Consider the following 27295-nt stretch of genomic DNA (forward strand, 5'->3'; position numbering starts at 1 on the left):
TTCAGGATCATACTGCGAACTGAATGTAAGTATACTACTACTACTACTACTACTACTACTACTACTACTTATTGTTAATTATTTATACCCCATCCATCTGGCTGGGTTTCCCCAGGCACTCTGGGTGGCTCCCAACAGAATTAAAAGCACATAGTTGTTTATTTCCTTGACATCTGATGTTTTTAGAGAAGACTGTTGTGTCTTTATTCTTTTTAAGAGGGAACAAAGGGGATTTAGCAGGAACAAATCAAATCTGGACAAGCCAGACTGGATTGTTTAACTCAAGAGATTCTAACGAATCTACCAATTAGCTTCCTGCAATATACAGGGGAATGTACTATGCTACCAGCTCACTGCCGTGAGTGAGGAAGGATAATATTTAATCAATATATCCTCTCCTACTATCCACAACATTCCCACAGGTACTTCCAATAAAAGTGCTGGGGAGAGACCAAATATGCTGCTTTTCTCGAAAGTCAATTCTACAATGGCTTGTGCTGGTGCTCTATGCGTGTGTGTGTGTCTTTCCATATATACAAAGGAGATTCCCGAGGTGCCAAAATCCAAGTTTGGGGCAAATACTCTTTGATGAGAGAACCCCAGCAGAGATTTAACGTAACAAAAGTAAAGCAAAGAAATATAGGCTGTTAGACCTTTAAAATATGTCCTTCCAAGTGAGTTCCAAACCTTCCCTCTTCCCCCAGCAGGAAAAGGTAAGTCAAAAAATGGTTTACTTACCAACTCTTCAAAGGTCTGGCCTTGTGGAGCAATGGGTCAATGTGTCTGGCTGTTAACCAGAAGGTTGTTGGTTCAAGCCCTTCCAGGGGTGGGTGTGGGCAGGATGAGACATGTGGTTGAGCTGGAGTAACCAGCTCAAACCTGTTTACATGCTGAGATGCACAGGTAGACTGAAAAACAGCAAAGTCTTGATTAGCTAGTTCCTCCAAAGGTGAGGGGAAGTGGACATAGCTAAGCCTGGCAAGATAGCTTACTCTGTGGTATTGACCCATTTGTGCATTAATTAATGTAAGCATAGTTCATCGGTTTTCAACCATTGTGCTGTGGCACCCTGGGGTGACTTAATGAAAGAAGCCCCCCCCCCCCCCCGGGCTCCCCTGAACATTCCTTAACTTGCAGCCCATATTTTCCTGCATTATCTCTCTCTTTTCTCTCTGGATGTGTGCCTGGATGTGTGTGTGCTCTATAAGGAGGGATATAAAAATAACCCTGAAAGTGAGGAGAGTCTTCTGTGTTTCTCTCTCCTTCTTCCCCCCAACATCCCTCCCCCCCTCTTCTTCTCTACCTCTCCGCCCAGGCAAACCCATTGCTCCTTAACAGTCACCCAGCTTTATGGGGACAGGGAGAATGTTGCAGGAAAGGACCGTGTCTGCATGTGTGTCCTGTGCTTTGTGTTTCATGCCTTCCTTCCCCGCAATGACAAAATATTTCTGCTTCTGATCTTAATCTTGCTTTGCCCTCTCCACCCCCATGTGCACACTAATTTTGGGAAAGGCAGGATGGGGCTGCCATGTGGAGTGCATCAACATGGCCCTGCAGAGCAGTGGTGTTGCTTGGGTTCCCATTGATACATGTGCTCCCATTTACATGCCCGCCAAAAATGTTCTACGAGGTCTGGTTCTGTTGCATCTCTCTCTTCCTGTGCAGCATCCCTCCACAGGCAAGCTTCAGTGACTGGCATCTGTGCGATCTCTTCCCAGTTGAAGAGGTGAGGTAGGACAACTGTAGGGTTGGAACACCTTTGTTGGGTCTCAATGAGTGTCTGACATCTGGCTCTGGAATCTTGTCGGTACTGTGACAAAAGCCGTGTGCCTGCCCCTCTCTCTGCCAAGTGGTGTCAAAAGCCCATGGGGTCCCAGGCACACACACAGGGTCTGTGTCCCTTTGGAGAATCAACTGGTGGTCATTCTGATATTCCGCTTTATTGTTTTCCACCACCTTTGAATAGATGTCTTTCTTATTTACTTTGATGAGGTGCGAGGGGGGGGCCGGGCACTTCAAATAGGCGAGTCACTGTCAGGCCCACCCTTTGCAGCTTCTCCTTATTAACTAGTATTTGTTTTGCAGTCGAATCATCTTTAAATGTCAGCATCACTCGATTATACTTATAGTCATTTAGGAGAAAATCTACCTTGATAACGTTACCTTGTAGTAGGAGGCCTCTGAGTACTAAGTCAATTTTTTAAAATATATACGTTCTTTGTTGGTCCAGTGAATATAATTCTGTACGGTTATACATAGGGCAAATAACCAATCTGCTTCTGTTGAGGATCAGCGTTTGATTATTCTGAGTTATCTTATTGCAAATGGGGGTGATAGTCTCCACAGTAGCAGAGGAGGTTTGCCGGTCTTTATCTAGTTGTTTGATCCGGTCTTTCGCTGATTGAGGGTTAGGAGGTTGTGATGCGCTTGTCACTTTAGGTTGCTGGATAATGCTCTGTTTTGGGGTCACGGGTTTAGTATTCTTTATAATTGATTCCTTTATTGTGGAATTCTCCAGGAACTTGAATAACTTAGAAAAATTCAATTTCTTAGTTCGTGTATGACTCTTAGTCCGCCTTCCCACTTTTATATTTTTTGACTTCTTCTTGTGAAGCAGGTGTATTCTCTGGTGGCGATGCTTCTTTTTAGGTGAGGGGTGTGTGACTCGACTGTTGGTGGACATGGGAGTGGCTCTCTTTGGGACCTTCTCTGAGATACTGGGCTCTGTTGGAATTTCAACCGCTGGAGTAGGGGTGTGTGAGATTGCTCCCTTCCTGATGAGCTCTGTCAGGCTTACTAGCAGACCCACGCATTCCGTAAGAAAGTTCCTGATTGGACCTAATTCTTTACTTATGTGCATTTGGCATTCTTTCAACATTTCATTAAAAAGCCCAATCAGGATACAGGTATTGCTATCTGTGTCCCAACAGGCTCCTTTTAACTGGCTTGAATTTGAATTCAAATTCAAATTCAAATTCAAAATGTTTATTCGGCTTTACGCCCATCATGTTTAACTGGCTTGGATTTTCCTCTGTTCTCGTCACACTTGGGGGTTCCATCCTAGCCTTTTCGCTGGGGCTGGCTGCATTGACTGATCCATCTAGTGTGACTTCCAAGCATTTCAAATTTCGTTCTTGATCATGTTCCATTTCTTCAAGATCTTTTTTTTTTCCCCATAAAGTCCCAAGAAACATTATCAAATGCTTAAAACATAATAGAATACCTGGAAGTTCAAAATGAAAAGCAAGCTGCATTGATGTTTATAGATGCAGAAAAAGCATTTGATAATGTTTCTTGGGACTTTATGAAAAAAGATCTTGAAGAAATGGAATTTGAAGAAAACATTAATAAGGGAATCCAAGCTATATATTCAGAACAGAACGCAAAACTAATTATTAATCAGGTGATAACAAATCAATGTAAAATACAAAAAGGAACTAGACAAGGATGTCCGCTATAACTGCTCTTGTTCATTTTGGTCCTGGAGGTTTTAGCAAGAAATATTAGAGCTGACAAAGATGTGGCAGGAATAAGAATAAAGAGAAATGAGCATAAACTGAAAGCTTTTGCGGATGATTTGGTTATTACTGTAGAAGATCCAAATAATTCCCAAATACTTAACTCTTTTAACAACTATACCTTCTATACCTATTTGTTGCTGCAATACTTCTACCAGGTCCTGTTTTTGACAATTATCTTACCGTATTTTACGCTCCATAACACACACTTTTTTCCTCCTAGAAACTAAGGGGAAATGTATGTGCGTGTTATGGAGCGAATGCCTACGGATGGCGGGGGGATCTGCTGCAGTCGTGAGCAGAGGATCCATGGTTCCCCTTCCTTCCCTCCTCCGTGGCTCGCTTTGAAACAGCAAAGCGGGAGAGGAGCTGCTTACACAGGTGTAAGCGGCTCCTGTCTGGTTGGCTGCTTTAAAGCAACCGTGCTCTCTGTCCCTCTCTCCTCCCCACTCAGCTCGCTAAATAGCAGCAAAGCTTTTCAGCGAGCCAAGCCGGGGAGGAGGGAGAGAAGCAGAGCCTGCTTGTTTTAAAGGAGCAAAGCGGAAGAGGAGAGGAGCCTTCTCCTCTTATACCCCTCTTCTGCATTATTAGCAGCATCCTTCTCCACACACCCCACGCGTGTTCCTTCTCCCCTTAAACCCCTCTCCTGCATTATTAACAGCATCCTTCTCCACACACCCCATGTGTGTTCCTTCTCCCCTTAAACCCTGTTCCGCATTATTAGCAGAACACATTCCACGCGTGCTCCTTGTCCCTTGCGTGCTTTTCCTTCCCTCCCCACTTAAAATGTGGTTACAAAGCATGGATCCACATGGATCCTCAGGATTTTTGCACTGGGTCACCCCAAATTCACCATCCGATCACATAGCATGTCCATGGCTACAGCCTACACCAAAAAACACACACGCACCCACTGTTTCATGGGACCGCAATGGCGCAAAAACGTGGTTACAAAGCATGGATCCACATGGATCCTCAGGATTTTTGCATTGGGCTACCCCAAACTCACCGTCAGATCACATGTCTGTGGCCACAGCATGAACCACAAAAATCATACATCCACTGTTACGTTTAGAATATTTTTTTTTCTTGTTTTCCTTCTCTAAAAACTACGTGTGTGTTATGGTCAGGTGCATGTTATAGAGCAAAAAATACGGTAGTTTTCTTTTTGTTCAATTTAAAACCTGCCACCTGCCCAAACTGTTCTATCTCCTCTAGTACTTCTTTAACACTTGTAGATGGCTCTTCAATTGTTAATAACAAGTCATCGGCAAAGGCTTTCACTTTGTACTCATTTTGACAGACTGTAATTCCCTTTATTAACTCATTTCTCCTTATTGATCTTAAGAAGACTTCCAGTACCAATATGAATAATAATGGGGATAAAGGGCACCCTTGTCTTGTGCCTTTAGTAATTTCAATATTTTCTGTTACTATATTATTTACAATCAGTTTTGCTCTCTGTTCCGCATATATCGCTTTTATTCCATTTAGGAAGAATTGACCCGTATCCATAAATTCCAAATTTTTTAACATAAATTCCCAAGATATATTATCAAAAGCATTTTCCGCATCCACAAAAATTAACATTGCTTGCTTTTCATTCCTGGCAGTCAGATATTCAATTATATTAATTTCCTTATATTATCTTTCATCTGTCTGCCAGGTAGAAAGCCTGCTTGATGTTAGGATATTTCCGTTCCACCTTAAAAGGGAGCAGGATGTTTCTGTTGTTTCTATGTTTTCGTTTTCTCTCTGTGCTTGAGACATCAACGCAGGCATTCATGTTTTCTTTGTTCTGACCAACGCTGAATAAAGTTGTAAATAATGCTCTCCTGCGTGCATCTTTCGCTGTGCGAATTCTGCTGATAGAGCGTGCATCAGCTCTGGAATGTGGCAAGCTATTTCTGGAGCTCATGTCGCTAATTGAATGATACTGCGTGTCTACGGAAGGTCGATGGATCGCAACGGAGATGACGTGGGGTCATGATGGACTCTGTCTCCCTAGCAGTATCCCAACAACAGGTTTCGGGCCCAGATTCACGGCACTTACAGGAGAGTAAGACTGCAACAGACTGCTGAGGTATGTGTGGGAAAAGCAAAAGTCAAGGCTTTTCGTTGCCATGGCAGAGTCTCTTTGAAGTCCGGCTGACTAATTGGCCTGGGAGTCGAGCCAAGCAGGCCTCAAGATTTATGAGTAGCCAAGATAAGGAGCCTCTGAAGTGAAAAAGGCTCACGGCTCAAGTAAAACCCTGGAATGGAGTTTTTACAAGCCTCAGATGATGGCACTGAGTGCCCAAACTTAAATTGGCACAATTATGAGACCTGGGCAAAATGGTGTGAAAGTCTACTACGACAGTTTGGAGTGTGGCATACTGTGTGTGAAGCCCCTCCAGTTCCTCTGACAGATAGATGGAGGGCCCAAGATTCAAGGGCCATAGACGTAATTGTCTTATCCGTCTCTCTGGAGGAAATTGCCACGCTAGCTGGCAACACGACTGCATGTCAGATGTGGAATGCTTTGAAGATAGCCCATCTGCCAGTCATCCCAGCTCAGAGTTTGACTGCATCGGAGGTCCTGGCTGTTTCCCAGAATGAGAGTGTATGCAGGGATGCCGAGGGCACCGGTTGCAAGCTGCAGGGGGAGCTGACTGTGATGTCATCCCAGGCAGCATTCCAGTCTCCAGGGGGAGCCAAGGAGTCGGCAGCTGAGAGCTCTGTTTCTCATGGGAGCCAAGGTCATCCTCACAGATACCGGAAGGCCAGAAGTAAACAGAGACAGATGCCTGCAGATGGCCCGAAGCAGAAGGGGGGTGTAAAGCCCAAGCCAGGGGAAAACAAGGCTTTGTTTGCTGGCACTGCTTCTCCAAAAGCCGAAGGCAAGTTTGATGGCCAGGAGCAGGGGGGCAAGCAGCAAAAGCCCACACCGGTGGAAAACAAGGTTTTGCTTGCCAGAAAAGCTGCTCCAAAGGCCAAGGCCAGGTTTATTGTAGATTCGGGATGCACCTGCCATCTGGCAAAAGATAAGCATCTGTTTATCTCCTTCACACCTCAAGATGGAGAGATCCACCAGGCTGATGGAAAGACGTTGCGAATTGCAGGAAAAGAGACTGTGAAACTGGCAAGTCTGCACACTACCATCAAAGATGTACTTTATGTTCCAGGTGCTGCAGACAATTTGCTCAGTGTCCCACAGCTGACTGGGCGTGGCTTTGAGATTTCCTTCAAGAGGAGCGTCTGTGTCATCAGGAAAGGCAAAGAGGACATTTTGCATGTAAAGTTTATAGATGGTTTGTTCTGTATAACTTATGATGACAATGGTGCTGTTGTGTCTAATGTTGATTCTTGTTGTGTTGCACAAACTAACAAAGTTCTTCATGCAGGATGCATTCACGAGGCACATCGAAGATTTTGTCACACGTCTTGGCAAGCGCTGGCCAAGATGCCTGGATTGGTTCAGGGTTTGAACATCAAACCCTGTAAGTTTCACATGAAATGTGTATCTTGTGCAGAGAACAAGGTGAAGGTTGCTCCAAAAGGCAAGGAGTCTAGCAGGCAGGCTTCCAAACCCTACCAGCTAGTCCATGCAGACCTGGTTGGTCCACTTATGCCCTCTTTGGGTGGAGCCAGGTACTTCATGGTTCTAATTGATTCTTTTTCCAGGTACATTCATGTGTTTATGCTCGAGCAGAAATCGCAAGCATTTCCTAGGTTCAAGGCATTCTGTGCTTGGTTGGAGAATGTTCACAGTAAGCGTATCAGCTGTCTCTTTACTGATCGGGGCTTGGAGTTCACTTCTCAGCAGTTTGAAGCTTTTCTGACCGAGAAGGGAATCCAGCATGACTTGTCAACGCCTAGATTGCCATGGATGAATGGACTTGCAGAGCGAGCAAATCAAACTTTGCTTCAAGGCCTGAAAACCTTGTTGCATGATGCCAATCTCCCTGAGAAGTATTGGGGGGAGGCTCTGTCCACGTTTGTTTACACTTATAATCACAGACTGTCATCACCTATTGGTTGTACTCCCTATGAGAAGATGTTTGGTAAGAAACCTTACGTCAAGCACATGAGAATCTTTGGTTCTGACATGTGGGTACTGCTGGAATTCTGCCTCGGTCAGAGGAATGTGCCATTCTCCAGGCACCGGCTGAATTCCTTACTGACCTCCCTCCTGCGACTCCCGGCAGGTAAACAGGCGAGGTCTGTAATCAGCGATTTTTCCCAGACGTGAGAAAAACACACCACTGCTTCACTCTCCTCCCTGCTATCCCCAGGGAGGGGAAACAGACTCAGACAGAAATGTATCTACATGCTTTTAATTCTGTCCTTAGCAGCCATACAGATAAACATGTCTGCTCTCTTTACAACAGCAGAGAGTAACAAACTCCACCCATGTACATCCTGTACAGGTCAGATGACACACACTGAGCTAACGTCCGGTGCTCAGTACGGAGAATGGACTGCCCCTTTCTTGCCATGGTAACAGTCACAAACATCAACATCCTGTCTGGCTTTCCAGCCACCTGGAGCTGACAAAGCTGCCGCTTGCTGCTGCATTGCTTCTTTATGGTAACATCCTCCCGCTAAAGAATCAATGCGTGCTGCGAGCAATGCATGATCCAGAGAAGAAAACAAACAGTTGTTATACATATAACATTCCCCTGTTGTTTCAGTTCCACCCTTGGAACTACCCGCCACTGGTTTCACCAATGTACCTCTCTGGTTGTGTGACTTCCAAGGAATGAGTGCATCTGCATTACCTTGGTTAGCAACTCTCTGTTGTGCCTTTGTCTCTGACTCAGACACAGCTTCAATCTGACCTTGGTTGTTTACAACAGCAACACACGCAACAGCTAGGTTTGCAAACTCTTTTGAATACCTCTTGGGTGGTACACCCTTCGTTGCTCTCTCAGACCTACGTAAGAGGTGCTGCTTTTCTTTGCTTTCTGGTTCAGCCTCTGAACTCTCTGGAGAACCAGTACTAAGCTTAATCAGTGGTTCATCCTCCTCTTCTGAGGGTCTAGCCATTATGTGAGATTTTCTCTCAATGACTGTGACAACTGAGCTGTCTGAGCTATCGCTGTCATCATCAGTACTTCTGAAATCAATAAAATCAACATCATCATCATCATCTGAATCATCTCCTGTGGGAAATGTGTGAACAATCACTCTCTCCTGTTCAGGAGCACTCTCTAGGAATTTTGTGAGAATCACCTGACCAGATTCAGACAAAATTACTCTGTAGAGACCCTTTTCATAACCCACAAAAATGCCTCTGGCATTCTTTACTCCCCCCGGAGCTTCTGTCCTCACATGAGACCCAAAAACCTTGAAATGGGCAACAGAAGGTTTTCTATGGAACAGTTTCTCAAAAGGAGAACTTCCCAACTCTTTTGAAAACTTTCTCTTTTTTTTTTTTTTTTTTATAAGATTTTTATTAATTTTACAGAATAAGAAAAAAAACAAAAAAAATAAAATACAAGAGTTTCATAAATCATATTTCTTTTACAGAATCTTTTGGACTTCCCCACATCTTCCCGAATCTGCATTATTTATAATACCAACTTCAGCATTTTGTTATCTTATTTCGTCACTTATTGTATCTTTCATTTTGTCATGTTACCCATTTCAGTATATTTGTAACCCAATGTTCATAATACAAAGTCTTCAGCTATTTGTTATCTTATTTCATTACTTATTGTATCTTTCAATTCATCATGTTACCAAAGTCAGAGTTATTATAACCATGATCTTATGTATTGTAATTAAAACATAATGCAATAAAATTTTTTCTTAATTTCACCTCTATCTTCTTGTGCCTTAGTTTTCATTTCACCTGATTACCATTGCTGGGGCTAATATTTCCTAGAAAGTGCATTTTCTTAACATTCATACAACTTATAATATTTTTGCAAATAGTCCTTAAATTTTTTCCAGTCCTCTTCCACTGTTTCTTCTCCCAAGTCTCGGATTCTGCCAGTCATTTCAGCCAGTTCCATATAGTCCATCAACTGCGTCTGCCATTCCTCCAGTGTGGGTAAATCTTGTGTCTTCCAACACTTTGCGATGAGAATTCTTGCTGCTGTTGTAGCATACATAAAAAAGGTTCTATCCTTCTTTAACACATTCTGGTCTACAATGCCCAGAAGGAAGGCCTCCGGTTTCTTAGGCAAGGTATATCTGAATACCTTTTTTAACTCATTATAGATCATTTCCCAAAAGGCCTTCACTTTCGGACATGTCCACCAGAGATGAAAGAACGTCCCTTCCGCCTCTTTACACTTCCAACACTTATTATCAGACAGGTGATATATCTTAGCAAGCTTGACTGGGGTCATGTACCACCGGTATATCATTTTCATAATATTTTCTTTCAGGGCACTACATGCCGTGAATTTCAATCCGGTGGTCCATAGCCTTTCCCAGTCCTCAAACATAATGTTATGTCCAATATCCTGTGCCCACTTTATCATGGCGGATTTGACTGTCTCATCCTGTGTATTCCATTTAAGCAGCAAGTTATACATTCTTGAAAGTAATTTGTCTTTAGGTTCTAACAATTCTGTCTCTAATTTCGATTTTTCCACCTGAAACCCAACCTTTTTATCTGTTTTGAAAATTTCCCGAATTTGAGCATAATGCAACCAGTCTCGCACCTTGCTTTTTACACTTTCAAAACTCTGCAGCTTCCAATTGTCACCATCTTTTTCAATTAATTCCCAATATTTTGGCCAGTAGGCCTCCATGTTAAGTCTCTTACGTGCCTTGGCCTCCGCCGGTGAAAGCCACCTTGGTGTTTTGCTCTCCAATAAGTCTTTATATTTTGTCCAGACCATAAAAATTGCTCTTCTAACAATATGGTTTTTGAACATTTTATGAACTTTAACCTTGTCATACCACAAATACGCATGCCACCCAAAAGCATTATCAAACCCTTCCAGATCTAGGACATCAGTGTTCTCTAACAAAAACCAATCTTTCATTCAGCAGAAGGCTGTAGATTCATAGTATAACCTCAAGTCTGGCAGGGCAAATCCCCCCCTTTCTTTCGCATCTGTTAATATTTTAAACTTAATTCGGGGCTTTTTGCCCTGCCAAACGAACTTAGAGATATCCTTCTGCCACTTTCCAAAACATACCACTTTGTCCACAATCTGCAGGGTCTGAAACAAAAATAACATTTTCGGCAAAACATTCATCTTTATAGCTGCAATTCGGCCTAACAAGGAAAGTTTTAGTCTTGTCCAGATTTCCAAATCCCTTTTAATTTCTGACCAACATTTCTCATAGTTGTCCTTAAACAAATTCAAGTTTTTAGAAGTCAGGTACACCCCTAGGTATTTTACCTTTTTAACCACATTTAATCCTGTCTCTTTCAAAAACTCATCTGCTTCTGTAGACGTTAGGTTCTTTGCTAAGACCTTAGTCTTTTGCTTATTCAGCTTAAATCCCGCCACCCGACCATAATCAGAAATTAAATCCAAAACTCTTTTTGTGCTAGGAACTGGCTCCTGTAATGTTAATACCAAATCATCTGCGAATGCTTTCAATTTATATTGTTTTACTCCAACCTCAATGCCCCGAACTGACCGGTCTCTTCTAATCATGTTCAAAAGCACTTCCAGGACCGAGATAAACAATAATGGGGATAGAGGGCACCCTTGTCGTGTCCCTTTTTCAATATTGAATTCCTCCGTCACCACATTGTTTACTATCAATTTAGCTTTTTGATCTGAATATATTGCTTCTATACCATTTTCAAACCCCCGTCCCACTCCCATCCCTTCCAAATTTTTCTTCATGAACATCCAAGAAATGTTGTCAAAGGCTTTCTCCGCATCAATAAAAATTAACACCGCTCTAGTGTTAATATTTGTTTGTAAGAGTTCCAAAATGTCAATAATGTTTCTCGTGTTGTCAAACAAATGCCTACCCGGGAGAAAGCCTGCTTGGTCTTTATGGATCACTTCGTTCAATACTTTTTTAAATCTATTAGCCAAAATATCTGCAAAAATTTTGTAATCCACATTTAGGAGTGAGATGGGACGGTAGTTCTTAAGTTGAGTCTTTTCAGTTTCTGTTTTAGGAATCAATGTGATGAAAGCTTCTTTCCACGTTTCTGGTGCCTTCTTACCCTCCATGATCTGGTTACATACCTCCATCAAGGGTTGTATCAAATAGTCCTTCAAAACCTTATAATATTTGGAGGTAAGTCCATCAGGGCCTGGAGATTTGCCTAGTTGGAGGTTCTGTATGGCACTCTCGATTTCCTGCTGTGAAACTTTAACATTCAGGATTGTTCTCATTTCCTGGGAAATTTTTTGTAATCCGTTAGTTTTAATAAATTGGTCCATCTCAGATTCTTTCTGCGGCCCTTGTGCATAAAGATCTTTGAAATATCTCTGGAAACATTTCCTAATTTCTTCAGGCTTCTGAACCATTCTCCCTTCAATCTCTAGATTTGTGACTGTATTTAGTTTTTGTCTTTTTTTCAACTGCCATGCTAGCAGCTTCCCACACTTGTTAGCTGATTCGAAAGATCTTTGTCTCATTTGTTTAATTTTCCACTCCACTTCTTGATTTATCAGTTTCATATATTGGGCCTGGAAAAATTTCACTTCTCTCAGCACTTCCTTAGACTTGGGCCTGGATCTTAATTTCCTTTCACCTTCACTTATTCTCTCCAGTATCTTCTGCTTCTTTTCATTCCAGAGTCTTCTCTTTACGGTGTTTTGTTGTATTAGAAACCCTCTCATGACCGCTTTACTTGCGTCCCAGATTGTTCTTTTTTCCACCGTAGTGTTTAGATTTATCTCAAAGTAATCTTTCAAAGTTTTTTGGGCCTTCTTCACAATCTCCTGATCTCTAAATAAAGTGTCATTCATTTTCCATCGGAAGGATCCGGTTATGTTTAGTCTCAGTTCCATTTTCAAAGCATTATGGTCGGAGCAAGTTTTTGGGCAAATTTCCACTTTTCTAGTTTTAGGTGCCAGTCCTTTAGTTGTCCATATTTGGTCGATTTGTGTCCATGACAGATGAGCTTCAGAAAAGAAAGTTCCTTCTTTTCCTAGGGGGTTCTTGACTCTCCATATATCAATCAAATCCATATTGTCTGTCATTTCAAAAAAAGTTTTAGGTAGTCTGCCTTCTTTTGTTATATTTGCACTCTGCGACTTGTCCATATTTACAGAGACGACCCCATTCATATCTCCCAACATAATAATGTTGTTATAGTCTAGATAGTCCAGTAAAGTCTCATGCAGCTTCTTAAAAAATTCCGATTTTCCATCATTTGGTGCGTAGATTCCTAATATCAAAAAATTTTCTCCATGTGTGTAAATTTCAATAGCCAAAATTCTGCCTTGTTCATCTTTAAATAGAAATTTCGGTGACAGGCTCTCCTTTGCATATATCACTACTCCTCTTTTCTTAACTCTGTCCGAAGAGATAAATTCTTGGCCTAGCCTTTTGTTAATTAGCACTTTCCGATGGAGCCTTGTCACATGTGTTTCTTGCAGGCAAATAATGTCCAATTGTTCTTTCTTCAAAATGTGAAATACTTTCCTTCTTTTTTCTGGAGAATTTCCGCCATTTATATTCCAGCTGAGAAGTTGCAGAGACATCCTGAATCAGTTTATAGGCCTTACAATGGGGTGTCTAGTTCCCCCGTTCCCGGCGGTGGCAGTGATGGTCCAGCTCCAGGCTGTTTGGTTTCTGGTAGTGGAGGTGGCCAAGACGCAACTGCTCCTTTCTGGAGGTCTTCCCCGTTGTCGTGAAGAAACTTCTGCTGGTCCTCTGGTGTTCTGATTCTTATTTTCCTTCCTTTATAACTAAATGATAGTCCTTGCGGGAACTCCCACCTATAAGGGATTGTGTTGTTTCTCAACAGCTTTGCCAGTTCTATGTATGAGGCTCTAAGATCCAATAACAATTTGGGTATATCTCTGTAAATTTCAGCCTTTTTGCCTTCTATCTCTAGAGATTTTTTGAAATGTAGGCCTAGTATCTTGTCTCTTTCTTCTCTTGATCTCAAAATAACCCAACAGTCTCTGGACTTGTCTTTCTTCACCGATCTGCCCAGTCTAAATGCAGTCACAATTTTAAAATCTTTATCCTCTTCTATTCCCCAAAATTTGGAGAATAAAAGTGTCAAGAATCCCTCCAAGTTGCCTTCCTCCAATTCTGGGACAGCTCTCAACCTAAGGTTATTCTCCTTGTTTCTCAATTCCACCATCGACAGGTAGGCCTGTTGTTCCCCTACCTGTCTTTGCAGAGGCTTGATTTCACCTTTAATCTCATCAACTTTTTTACTTGCTTGCTCCGCTTTTTGATAGGCTTCCACAGCTAATTTATGATTTTCAGCTGTAGCTCCTTGTAAATTCTCAATTGCCTGTGTATTCTGAGAGACCTTTTCAGATAATGCACCAATAGTAGATGTTGCTTGGTCTATTTTTAATGATTGATTGTCCACTTTTTGATTTAAAATTGCTAATTGTTCTAAAATTTGTTTCAAAACTGTGTCAGATCCTCCTGTTGCCATGTCCTCTTCTGCAGGCTGTTCGGCCTCCACCTCCTGTGCTGTCAGGACGGTTGGAACAGATGATCTACGATGATGAGCTAAAGTTGTTTGGACAAGTTGCACAGGCTTCCTTTCTTTTTCTTTTTCTTTTTCTCTTTCTTTAGCTTTGGCTGCTCTTGTTTTCCCTGTGCCACTCATTCCACACCTGCCTCTTGTTCAAGGTCAAGTTATCCTTTATTCCATGAGAAAGCAGGTCCAGAGTACAAACAATTAAACCACAAAAATTCCAAACAAAGTATGTTTCCCAGGCCTCTGTAACTCCACAATCCTCTAGGGGGAGTATCTTAAAATTTCAGGGAAGGAGAGAGTTTTTCCGCCATTTAAAGTTTCTGTGATCTCTTTTTTTAATTTGTAATTCCAAGACAAAAGGAAGGTTCGCAGAGTCCTCTACTTTTTAAACTAAAGCCACTAGGAGCCAGAGTGGTAGTTGCAACAGTGTTTTAAACATTTAAAGTCTCAATATATGTAGCGACTTAAAATCTTGTTACTATAGTCCGCAGTTTGACAGCTCAGTTACGCACTGACAGCCCGACGACTTGCGTTCTTAGAACAAAGTCCCAAATACAAGTCCCATAGGCAAAAATAAGATCTCTCTTGGTCTTTTAAATAAGAGGACTGTAAATTCTGTAAATGCACAATAGTTCCACTTTACAAAGTTCCCATTAAACGCCTCAGCGCTTCTCTGTATCTATGCTTTGATCTTGTAAGCAGTATCGGGAGACGGACTTCCTTTTACTCGTCTCCCGTTTTCAAACCCGGAAAAGAGATATTTTGAGTCCAAATTGTAGTTCACTTTACTCACGGGTATGTTGCTTGCCAAATTGATGTTCACAGGAAGAGAGGTCGGCACTCATCAGCAGCAGCCGCGCGGCTTCGCCTCCCGCAGAAAGAGCGATGAACTCACAGCGCCGCTCCCCCTTTCGCGCTCCGGAGCCCCTTACGGGGTCCCTTCAACACTTCTGGGGGAGTTCCTGGCGCCCGCCGAGTCCCACGGCCACGGGCTCCCTCTGCTCGTGGTTTTTCCTAACGGGTCGTCGCTATGCCGCAGCGAACGACCCTTTCCTGCGGAGCCCCTCTTCAGAAAGTGAAGAGGACCGCCATCGCTGTTTCGCGCCGCCTCCGGAAGTCATCTCTCCCATGCTTCTTCGGAAGCAGCAACCCTGTGTCTTATCCCTTTCTTCTGCAGGAACCTCTGGAAATCCTGTAAAAGAAAAATTGGCTTCTCATCTGTGCAAAGACAATCTATGTCAGCATCATGCATATTTTTAACCTTGTCACAAAACTCTTTAAACCTTTCTAAGGCTTCTTTTGGTTTCTCCAAAAGATAAATCCAGACAAAACCTGTGAAAGAATCCACACACATTAGGTAATACTTTGCATTGCCTCTAGATGGTGCTAGAGGACCAATCACATCAGCATACACCCGCTGAAATGCCCTGTCGACCCTCGAGGTCACCTGCTTGGCGTTCTTCTTGGCTACACCTGCAAAAGAGATCTTGTTAGAATTACAATTCATGTAATCACATTGATCAAAAGTCAACAAATACAGTCCATCTTTCTCTTTGGCAGAAAGATACAGCTCTCCCTCTTTGTAGATTTCGCAGCTCTCATCATCATAGGACAGTTTTAGTCCCTTCTTAGCAATCTGCGATACGCTGAGCAGATTGAACTTCAACTCTGGAACCAAGTAAACATTGTTTATAGTCAAGTTCAGACTTTCAAGATACACAGTTCCAATCCCGGTCGCTTCCAGCTCCTGACCATTGGCCTGTTGTACAACGAAGCTTTGCTTCTTAAGCGTCGAAAATAGCTGCCTGTGTCGACACATATGGACCGTGGCTCCAGTGTCTAGAACGAAAGAGTTCCCCACTTCTGGTGTGGCTTTTAGCGACATCAAAGCCTTTGCAGGCTTCGCCTGTGACTTGGTATGACTTTTGCCTGACGCCTCAGACTTCGTGGAGCACCCCTTGGCTCCTTTCTGCTGACGCGGCTTCTTACAGTTCCGCTGAAGATGCCCAGTCTGTCCACAATTGTAACATCGGACAACGTTCAAAGCTACAGCGTTTTCTCCAGTAGCAACAGCAGTGGGGGTGTTAGAACTCCGTTCTTCTCTCCCCCTGTCCTTTACCTCCAGTGCAGCAAGTCTGTCATGTTCACTCAGCACCACGGCATACACCCTCTCCGCGGTCAAATCCTGCGCCGGAAGGGACCCAAGCTGACTGGCAACGGTTTTGTAAGTCCGATTTAGGCTGTTTATCACCATGAAGCAAAACACTTCCTCCTGCAGACGGAAATTGCGTTCCACCATCTGTTGGCGCAGATATTTCATTTCCGTCAGGTGCGCTTGAACATCTCCATCAGGCGCAAGCCTCAGATTGGTCAGCTTTTCAAAATACAGCAACGCTGAAGAACCTGCATCTCTCTGATGTGTTCTCCGGAGCGTGTCCCAAACCTCTTTCGCGTGCTCTAAAACCTGTATATGCACAAGCTGAGAGTCTGACACACACAGAATTATAGCCATCCTGGCCTTCACATTCTGTGACTCCCAAGCACGCATTGGTGCTGCAGGTAGGGGGTTCTCAATCACCCCAAACAGTCTCTGATTCTGCAGCAGGGCCTTCATCTTGATGGACCAAGATGAATAATTGTCATTAGTTAGGAGGGGTGGATAAGGCAAGCCTCCCCCCTTCTTGGCATCCATTTTGAGTCCTTGCATTAACTCTCAATCCCAAGCCTGCTAAATTCCAATAGCTGGTTGTTTACGCTCTTGGCACCTTGGCAGCTCTGACACTGGCTGCGTTGGAAAGTCCCTTCCAAGAGCTTGTGAGACTCTAGCCAAAACAAACGTTTTTCGCTTCTCTCAGGCACAGCCTGACAGTCCAGCCCTTTCGTGTAATTTTCCACTTCACTGACGGGCGTTGCTTAGCAACTGTGCAATCCTTTCTTGTGCAGGAAACCTTATCAACCACAAGAATTTCCGGAATGCAAAGCTTGTCTCTCGGAGCTGTTTTTCCCAAACGCTGCTCCCGTGAACCAGAGAATGAATCAATCTGCGTTCACACTTTTAAGCCCGAAATTCTCATACCTTGGGCTCCGTGGCTTGGCTGTCAGCTTCGTCTGTTCAGCTTCTGGCTGTGGGCAGCGTTATCTTCTTTTCGTAGGATCAACCTTTCATTGCAGACTTCCATGGAGCGATGAAAACAGCAGCTCTGCTATTATTGTCGCAGACTTCCATGGATCGAAGAAACCATCGGCTCTGCTACCATTGTTGGAATTCTGCCTCGGTCAGAGGAATGTGCCATTCTCCAGGCACCGGCTGAATTCCTTACTGACCTCCCTCCTGCGACTCCCGGCAGGTAAACAGGCGAGGTCTGTAATCGGCGATTTTTCCCAGACGTGAGAAAAACACACCACTGCTTCACTCTCCTCCTTGCTATCCCCAGGGAGGGGAAACAGACTCAGACAGAAATGTATCTACATGCTTTTAATTCTGTCCTTAGCAGCCATACAGATAAACATGTCTGCTCTCTTTACAACAACAGCAGAGAGTAACAAACTCCACCCATGTACATCCTGTACAGGTCAGATGACACACACTGAGCTAACGTCCGGTGCTCAGTACGGAGAATGGACTGCCCCTTTCTTGCCATGGTAACAGTCACAAACATCAACATCCTGTCTGGCTTTCCAGCCACCTGGAGCTGACAAAGCTGCCGCTTGCTGCTGCATTGCTTCTTTATGGTAACAGGTACACACCCCACAGAGCAACAAGCTTGGGAAGCGTGGGGCACATGGTTTGTTCATGGGGTACAAAAAAGGTGCATACAGAGTATGGATGACTGACTCTAAGTCCATTAAGTTCACAAAGAGTGTTGAGTACAATCCTAAGTGGGGGGGGGAAATGTGGGAATTTTCCAGAGTTACCCAGAGGAGGATGAAGGTGATGTGAAAAAGGCAGGTGGTGTTGAGGCAGAAGAGGAAGCTGAGGATGAGGATGATGATGATCAGAGTTCGGATTCCAGTTCAGTGGGCGGCGCTGCTGCTGGTGTCAGCGACAGTGATGACACAGCAGACTACAAGAGCGCAAAGGCCTCAGTCAGACCATCTGATGCGTCTGACAATGAACTGGAAGAACCACTGTTCACCATTGGTCACTTTTCTCCTAAGAAGGAGGAGATGAGTCCAGAAGACTTGCGTCTAGTACGCAGATCTGAAAGGGCGACCAAAGGCAGACCTCCAAAGAGATTTGCTGATGAGTTTGCTAAGACAGCAACTGCTGTTCTTAGTAGCTCAGAGAAGGTGTGGGAACCTTCAAGCTTCAAAGAGGTTCAGGAGTTAACCTCTAAAGATGCTGAGCCTTGGCTTAATGCCATGAAGGCTGAAGTTGATTCCTTAAACAGGAACCAAACTTGGGAGCTGGTACCGGTAGTCCCAGGAATGAAACTGGTTGGCAGCAAATGGGTCTTCAAGGCCAAGACAGACCAGAATGGCAAGGTAGTCAGACACAAAGCCAGATTGGTTGCCAGAGGTTTTTCACAGGTACCAGGACAGGATTACCACGAGACCTACTCACCCACCGTCAAGTATGAGAGTATTCGGCTAATGCTCAAGATTGCTGCAGAGGAGAAACTGCATGTTTCCCATCATGACATTAATACAGCTTTTTTGTACAGGGTTTTGGGGGAGGAGCTGAATATGCTTCCACCTGATGGAATGCAGATACAGAAGGGAATGGTCTGTAAACTGTGGAAATCCTTATATGGTCTCAAGCAGAGTGCCAGGTGTTGGAACACAAAACTCACTGAGACGTTGCTTTCTCTAGGTTTTCACCAGGGCAAAGCTGATCCATGTGTGTTTGTCAAGGAGGAGGGGCAAAACAAACTGTATTGTTTATGTTTTGTTGATGATCTTCTGATGTTTTGGAAGAATCAGGCTTTCTACCAAAGCACCCTAGCTCAGCTGAAGGAGCACTTTGACATGAAGGATCTTGGTGAGGTATCCAACTATCTTTCTCTGCAGGTGGAGAGGGACCAAGCAGGTAATTTTCTGGTACACCAAACACAGAAAATTGCTGATGTATTAACCAGGTTGAATTTGGTTGATGCAAACCCAGCAGACACACCAATGTTGACAGGTTACAAGGTAGATAGTACTGCTGAAGCGTTTTCTGACACTACGCTGTACAGATGCATTCTAGGCAAGTTGAATTTCATTGCTAGATGCTCAAGACCTGACATAGCTGTAAGCACTAACCTGCTTAGCAGACATGCCAACAATCTTACTGTTCAGGATTGGAAAGCTCTGAAGTGCATAGCCCGCTATTTGAAAGGGACTTTGCACTACAGGCTGAGGTTCACCAGTGAGAAGACTGGAGGTCTTGAAATCTTTGCAGATGCAAGTTTTGGAAGTGACACCACGGATGGTACAAGCACTTCTGGAGTATGCTACATGTACAGCCACTGTCTGTTTGACTGGCTGTGCAAGAAGCAGACGACAGTGAGCCTAAGTTCCTGTGAAGCAGAACTCAATCCTCTGTCATTTTCACTCATGGATTGTGAATGGTTGATGCAACTGTTTAAGGACATCAGAGTTTCTGTGAAATGTCCTATACAAGTGTATCAAGACAATAGATCCTGTTTGGCTTTCCTGAACTCAGAGAGTTGCAAGCAAAGAACCAAGTACTTGCAGATTAAGCTACATCGTGCGAGAGAGTGTATTCAGAAAGGACTCATTCAGGTGTCCTACATGGCAGGAAATGAAATTCCTGCTGATCTGTTGTCTAAGGTTGTTAACAGAGAACAACTTAAGGTTTATGTACAGAGGTTGCAATTGGGTTGAACCACAGGTACTACAGGTTACACTGAAAGGGGGAGGATGTTAGGATATTTCCGTTCCACCTTAAAAGGGAGCAGGATGTTTCTGTCACAGCCTGCGTTTTTCCTGTTCACAGGATGTTTCTGTTGTTTCTATGCTTTCGTTTTCTCTCTATGCCTGAGACATCAACGCAGGCAGTCATGTTTTCTTTGTTCTGACCAACGCTGAATAAAGTTGTAAATAATGCTCTCCTGCGTGCATCTTTCGCTGTGCGAATTCTGCTGATAGAGCGTGCATCAGCTCTGGAATGTGGCAAGCTATTTCTGGAGCTCGTGTCGCTAATTGAATGATACTGCGTGTCTACGGAAGGTCGATGGATCGCAACGGAGATGACGTGGGGTCATGATGGACTCTGTCTCCCTAGCAGTATCCCAACACTTGATCCTTATGAATAATTTCATTCAATATTTTTTTCATTCTGTTTGCCAATATGGTTGCAAATAATTTATAGTCATCGTTTAACAGAGAAATCGGTCTATAATTCTTTACTTATGTTAAATCCGAATCTTGTTTTTGAATAAGTGTAATATATGCTTCTTTCCATGTTTCTGGCAATTCCCCCTCTTTAAATATATTATTCATTACTTCTTTCAATGGCACAAGTAGGGTGTATTTCATTTCTTTGTAGTATCTTGCTGTAAATTCATCCGGTCCCAGTGTCTTTCCACTTTTCAAGTCTTTTATAGCAGCTTTGTTTTTTTCTATTTCAATTGGGTCATTCAGTCTGGCCTTTTTGTCTGTCGGAATTTTCTGCACCTCTTTCTGTCTCAAGAAGTCTTCTATTTTCTTAATGTTATTTTTTCCAGTTTTTTTATATAAATGTCTATAAAAGTCCACAAATCCTTTTCTGATTTCTTTCAGATTATCTATTTCTTTTCCTTCCAGTATGATCTTATTAATTGTATTCTGCTCCTTTCTCCTTTTAATCTGCCATGCCAGCCATTTTCCAGATTTGTTAGCATGTTCAACGTTCTTTTGTCTCATTCTTTTAATATTCCATTCTACTTCTTTATTTATTATCATTGCAAATTGAGTTTGAAATATTTTAATATTCTGTTTCATTTTCACACTGTTTGGGTTTTTAATTAATTTCTTCTCAAAACAAGGAATGGACCCAAATATTATAAAGAACTACAGGCCAATTTCACTATTGAATATTGATTACAAAATTTTCACAGGTGTGTTAGCAAATAGATTGAAAAAATGCTTGAACAGAGTAATAGGCAGGGACCAGAATGGCTTCTTACTGGGGAGACAGATAAAAAATAATACAAGAATAGTGATTGATCTTCTAGAATATATTGATATGAAACCTAGATAGATAGATAATACTTTATTCGGCTATAAGCCCACAAGGTAAAACAAATCAATAGATAAAAATAGCATTTTACAATCTAAAATATCAACTAAACTATTTCAACGCATAATCTCCATCACACTACTTACAATCTCTAGATGTACCGTATTATGGCCTTGAAGATAAAGATGGTGCATAGAGTTTACTAGATTTTTAGTAGTCATGCAGCATTCCATGAAGTCTTTTATATGAAAGAACTGAAATCAGGAATCTGGCAACCTGTAATGTTCTATAAGAGTCAATGTCCTGGAGTAGATAAGCTAGATGTAATTCAGGTGGTTTAGCAACAATTTCCAGAATGATTGAACTCAGAATCCTTGATCGGGGAACAATGTATAAGGGGCAATTAAACAAGATATGATAAAGGGATTCTATTGATTTGTTGTCACATGCGCATAAAACAGAGGTTTTACGGTTAGAAAATCTATTGCTCAGCACATTTGAGGGGAACACATTAAATCTGGCTCTAACAAATGCGAATCTATGTGACGCAGCTGATAAGGTAGACAGATATCGAGGTATCTGGGACATAGATGTAATGCCCTGATTTATCGGGGAACATGTACCTCCACCTGTAGTAAGATTTTGTTGCAAATCAACCTCCTCCAATCTTTGTTTGATGACCTTTTTAGCTGTAATTAGATCTAAATTAAGTATATCGGAAGGAGAGATTCCATAAGACAACAGTTTGGAATGGATTTTTGTTGCCCATGGGCTGGTGAATTCATCTCTCCAAAGGCACTGAATAAGATGGTAATTTGGCAATTTATGCCAAAGGGACAGCCAATAATTAAAGGCATGTCTCCACATCAGAATCTCTAAGGAGGGGGTCTTAAGTTCTAAGCGAATGGCAGAGTTGCTTACACAGGAGGGTAGTTTCAAAAGGCGTCTTAGAAAAAGATTTTGCAATGTCACCAGAGGCATGAGGTTTACAAAGGCGCCCCATAAAGGGACCCCATAGGCCATAGTTGCAACCACTTTTGCACTGTAAACTTTTAAGGCGGATGGAACATGCATAGCCCCCTCAATAAAGAAGAAGTGTAATAGAGCGTAGATAAGGGCTTTAACCTTATTTTGTAAATATGTGATATGCGCTTTCCATCCCATATTATACTGGAAGTAAATTCCTAGATATTGAAATTTGTAAACTTGTTCAATTGGCTTCCCCTCGAGTTCCCATCTATACAGTTTACGACTCCTGGAAAAAATTAGGACTTTAGATTTGGAATGGTTAATAGTAAGTAAATTTGTTTGGCAATATAACGCAAAAATCTTAAGGGCCCTCCTCAAGCCGATTCGAGAATATGAGAGGATCACCGCATCGTCAGCGTACAATAATAAGGGGCAGCGATAGTCTGCAAGCCTGGGTGCATAAATGGTGGTTTGGGCCTCAGCTAGGGGGGTTCTCATGTCACTAATATAGAAGTTAAAAAGATAGGGGGCAAGGATGCACCCTTGTCGTACCCCCTTATTTATTGGTACAGAGTTTGTGAGATCGCCCTCAGGTGTTAACCTCACCCTAGCGGCCGTCCCTTCATGTAATTTGATCATAAGCCACAACAGCCTTTTATCTATGCCCCACTTTGCCAGTTTTCCCCAAAACAGCTCTCTAGAGATACTGTCAAAAGCCGCCTTCAGGTCTATAAAAGCGGCACATAGAAGACCATGATTGGGGGAAGAATACTTCCGCGCCAAATCATATAGAATTATTGCATGGTCAACAGAAGCGCGATTTGGTCTAAACCCGAGCTGTTCATGGCCTATCAGATTGGAATCTTCGGCCCATTGGGTTAGTCTGGTTAGCAGGAAGCGAGTATAGATTTTCCCGATGATTGATAATAAACTGATGTTACGATAGTTTCCTGGGTCCTCTGGTGGTCCTTTTTTATATATAGGAATTATGATGGACTCCTTCCATGATCTAGGTATCTGGCCCGTGGCATTGATTGCATCAAAGATTTTTGCAAGAATTTTGGCCCACCATGCTGGGTGTTGTTTAATAGCTTCCCCCGGGATCAGATCGGGCCCTGGGGCTTTATCAGTTTTCAGTTTAGCAATTAAATCTACTATTTCCTCCGGGTCAGTATCTGGCTGTCAGGGAACTGCCATCGGAAAGGCAGGTGGTGGAGAGGCTCTCAGAAGCTAGGAGAGACTCAGCAGCGGGGGAAGGCACCAGTAGGGGGAGTGTGGGAGATCAGAGAGAGAGTGAGGCGCCAGACTGGCTCAAGGAATCTTCCAGCGAAAACAGTGGAGAAGTCTCAGGACCTCCTATAGGTACACCCACTCCTCGCCGGAACTGTCGCGCCGAGAGTCCAGACGACGCGTTTCCGTTAAGGAGCTTCTATGCTGGAGTCATATCCGTAAACGCCCACTGTCGGATTCTGCCAGCGATTAAGGGAGTCATGCTTAAGGGGCTCCGCTGTACACAGAGTCTTGAGAAACATGCCCAAGATCTGAGGGACTGAACTTTTACGCACAAGTAGCTCATCATCCCATCACAGCAATCCGACAGTCTCTGTAAGTGCTTGTGCAAAAGGCATCATGAGCAACCCAACCGGAGCCGGAGACGCAGGAGGAGCTGGAGCGGGTCCAAGCCTGGAAGAAAGGTACAGGGTGTTGGAACTCCAGCTAGCGCTGCAAACGGCGAGGCTCGAAGAGAGGCGGGCTCAGGATGCAGACAAGGGCAAAACCACCCCACTTGCCAGGAAGGTGCCAGGGTTGGTGCAAAATTTTGGGGGTGATCCCAGAAATTATCAAGCCTTTAGGACTGAGATGCAATACGCCCTCAATCTGCAGTTTGATGACTTCCCAGATGAGGAATCGAGAGTGGCGTTTGTCATTGGGCACCTGGAAAGTGGGGCCAAGGACTGGGTGAGGCCCCTGATGGCAGGGAACAGTGACGTTTTAAAGGACACAAGGAATTTTTTTCGCACCATGGACCTGATGTTTTCCAGTGAGATCGAGCAGGGGGTGGTGCGCAGACAACTGATGGCGTGTAAACAGGGGAATCACTCTGTCCGAGAGTACTGGACTGAGTTTACCATGTTGATCCATAAACTGGGGTGGGACCTGTCTGCAGACCCAATTCAAATGCTTTTCGAAGAAAGGTTATCCTCGGCGGTGAAGGATGAACTTTCCCGCGCGCCCAGGGCGGAGTCTATGGACCAATTGACTAAATCAGCGCTTGCCATCGGAGCGCGCCAAGAGGCAAGAGCCTTGGAAAAGCGGGAAGGGAAAGGGGAACGTTGGAGTGAGTTCCGCATTCCAGAGATACCAGGGCAGCAGTTACCGCCAGTAGAACCGATGGAGATTGGAACGGCGCGTGCGCGCGGAGTTTCAAACGCCAACGAAGGGCGGAAGAAAGAGGGAAAGAGCGCCAAGAAGTGTTTCCTCTGCCAACAGCCAGGTCACTTTGCCAGAGTCTGCCCTCAGAGGAAGGGATGGCAAGGAATGGCGGGAGCTGTTGGGGGGGAAGAGGAGGGGGTTAAGGAGCAAGTAAAAGCCAACGCCTGGTTGCCAGCATCGGGGCACAGCAACCAGGCCAAAGAGCAGTGAATGTGCCCAAGCCTGAACCCCCAAGACCAGCGCTTGTCGTGGAGGTGGTGCTAGAGCTACCAAACGGACATCCGCTAAAGATAAAGGCGCTATTGGACTCAGGCAGCTCCTGCAATTTTATGAGTAAGGAGTTTGCAGCGGAACACCAGATACAGACTGTTCCTTTAAGTAACCCTCTGCAGGTGACAACAATTGATGGGAGGGAGCTGTTGGGGGGAGAAGTTAACCTCCAGACTGTTCCCATGATAATGAGGGTGGCAAGACACACGGAGGTCATAGCGTTTAATGTGGCTACCCTGGGAGGAGCGCCCATCATATTGGGAATGAGCTGGCTAGCGCTGCATGATCCTCTAGTGGGATGGCACCAGAGAGTAGTCTCATTTGGGTCAGCGTATTGCCTGGCACACTGCAAGGGAGGGGAAGCACAGGTAGAAGCCCAGGCCACGCTAGCAGGGATGGAAGTAACAGATAAAGGGGAGGTACCACGACAATATGCCGACTTGGTTAACGTCTTCAGCGAAAGAGAAGCAGATAAACTGCCCCCGCACAGACCCTTTGACTGTCAAATTAACTTACTCCCAGGAGCACAACTGCCAGTGGGCAAGCTGTATACAATGTCAGACAGGGAGATGCAGGAGTTAAGGGAGTTCATTGACAAGAACCTCAAGCGAGGTTTCATCAGAGAGTCACGAGCGGTGGGGGGCACCCCAGTGTTCTTTGTGGACAAAAAAAACACGGATAAACCCAGATTGGTCGTGGACTTCAGGGCCCTAAATGCAGTGTCAGAACCCGTGACTTTCCCCATGCCCAGAATCGATGACATTTTGACCCGGGTGAGGAAAGGGAAAATTTTTACCAAGCTGGACCTAAGGGGGGCGTATAACCTAATACGTATGAGAAAGGGAGACGAGTGGGAAACCACTATGTTCACCCCTTTGGGGGCCTTTGAGTACCTCGTTATGCCCTTCGGTCTACAGGGGGGCTCAGCCTGTTTTCAATCGTTCATGAATCACGTCCTGGGACCATTGCTTTACAAGAACTGTGTAGCGTTCTTAGATGACGTCTTGGTGTACTCAGAGAATGAAGAGCAGCATGTGCGGGACGTAAGAGAGGTACTGAGTAGACTGCAAGCAAACCAGCTGTGGGTGAAACTGGAGAAGTGTCAGTTTCTTACCAGAGAGGTGGAATTCTTGGGGTACCGGTTGTCAGACAAGGGATTGGCCATGGATCCCAGCAAGGTTCAAGCGGTACTGGAATGGAAGACACCGAAAACTAAGAAGGACGTGCAAAGATTCCTGGGCTTCGGGAACTTCTATCGGAAGTTCATCAAGAACTTTGCCCACTTAACGGCACCCATCACTGATTGTCTCAGCAGCAAGAAGAAATTTGTCTGGACGGAAGAGGCGCAGCGAGCGTTCGAAAGTTTAAAGAAGGCGTTTGCGTCGGAAGAACAACTTTTGCACGTGGATCTACGGCAACCAATGAGAGTGGAGACTGACGCGTCAGACCGAGCGGTGGGGGCGGTGCTTCTACAGCCGGGAAAAGATACGTCGGAATGGAGACCGTGTGCCTTCTTCTCGCGGAAGTTGAACAAATCCGAGAGGAACTACACCATGTACGACCGAGAACTACTCGCCATTCATGAAGCGTTCCGGAGATGGCGACATTTGCTGATCGGGGCGCAGCACAAGGTCCAAGTGCGCACCGACCACAAAAATCTAGAATACTGGAGAACTGCCCGAGTACTGAACCAGAGACAAGTGAGATGGGCCCAGGAGTTCTCCAAATTCCATTTTGAAATTTGCTACGTGCTGGGGAAGGAGAATGTCAGAGCGGACGCTCTCTCTCGAAAACCAGAGTATTTGGAGGGGGAGGGAGCGCCAGAGGAGAGACATATCATTCCCGAGGACCACTGGGTGTGTGGGGCGGCATTGGTGGGGCAAAGAGAACTGGTAGAGGGAACCGAGAACGATGATTACGCCCAAGATAAACTCAGAGGACTCCGGGGAGGTGGAGAGAACACAGGGGGTTTTGAGGAAAGGAACGGAACTTTGTATTACAAGGGGGCACTGTACATACCGGAAGGGGAATTGAGGGGCCGGGTACTCAAACAATTGCACGACAGCCCCACAGCGGGGCACTTCGGGCAACACAAAACCATGTGGTTGGTTACCAGGGAGTTTTGGTGGCCCAAGGTGAGGGAAGACGTACGGGAATATGTAAGGGGGTGCGACCGATGCCAACGAGCAAAAGGGGAGAGGCGGGCACCAGCGGGGCTATTGGAACCCTTACCCACACCAGAAAGGCCATGGGAGGCAGTATCCATAGATTTGATGACGGATCTGCCAAAATCCAAAGGGAAGACAGCTGTCATGGTGGTGGTAGACCTGTTAACTAAGATGTGCCATTTTA

Source organism: Podarcis erhardii, assembly GCF_964252035.2.
Source record: "Podarcis erhardii genome assembly, chromosome: W".
Lineage (NCBI taxonomy): Eukaryota > Metazoa > Chordata > Lepidosauria > Squamata > Lacertidae > Podarcis > Podarcis erhardii.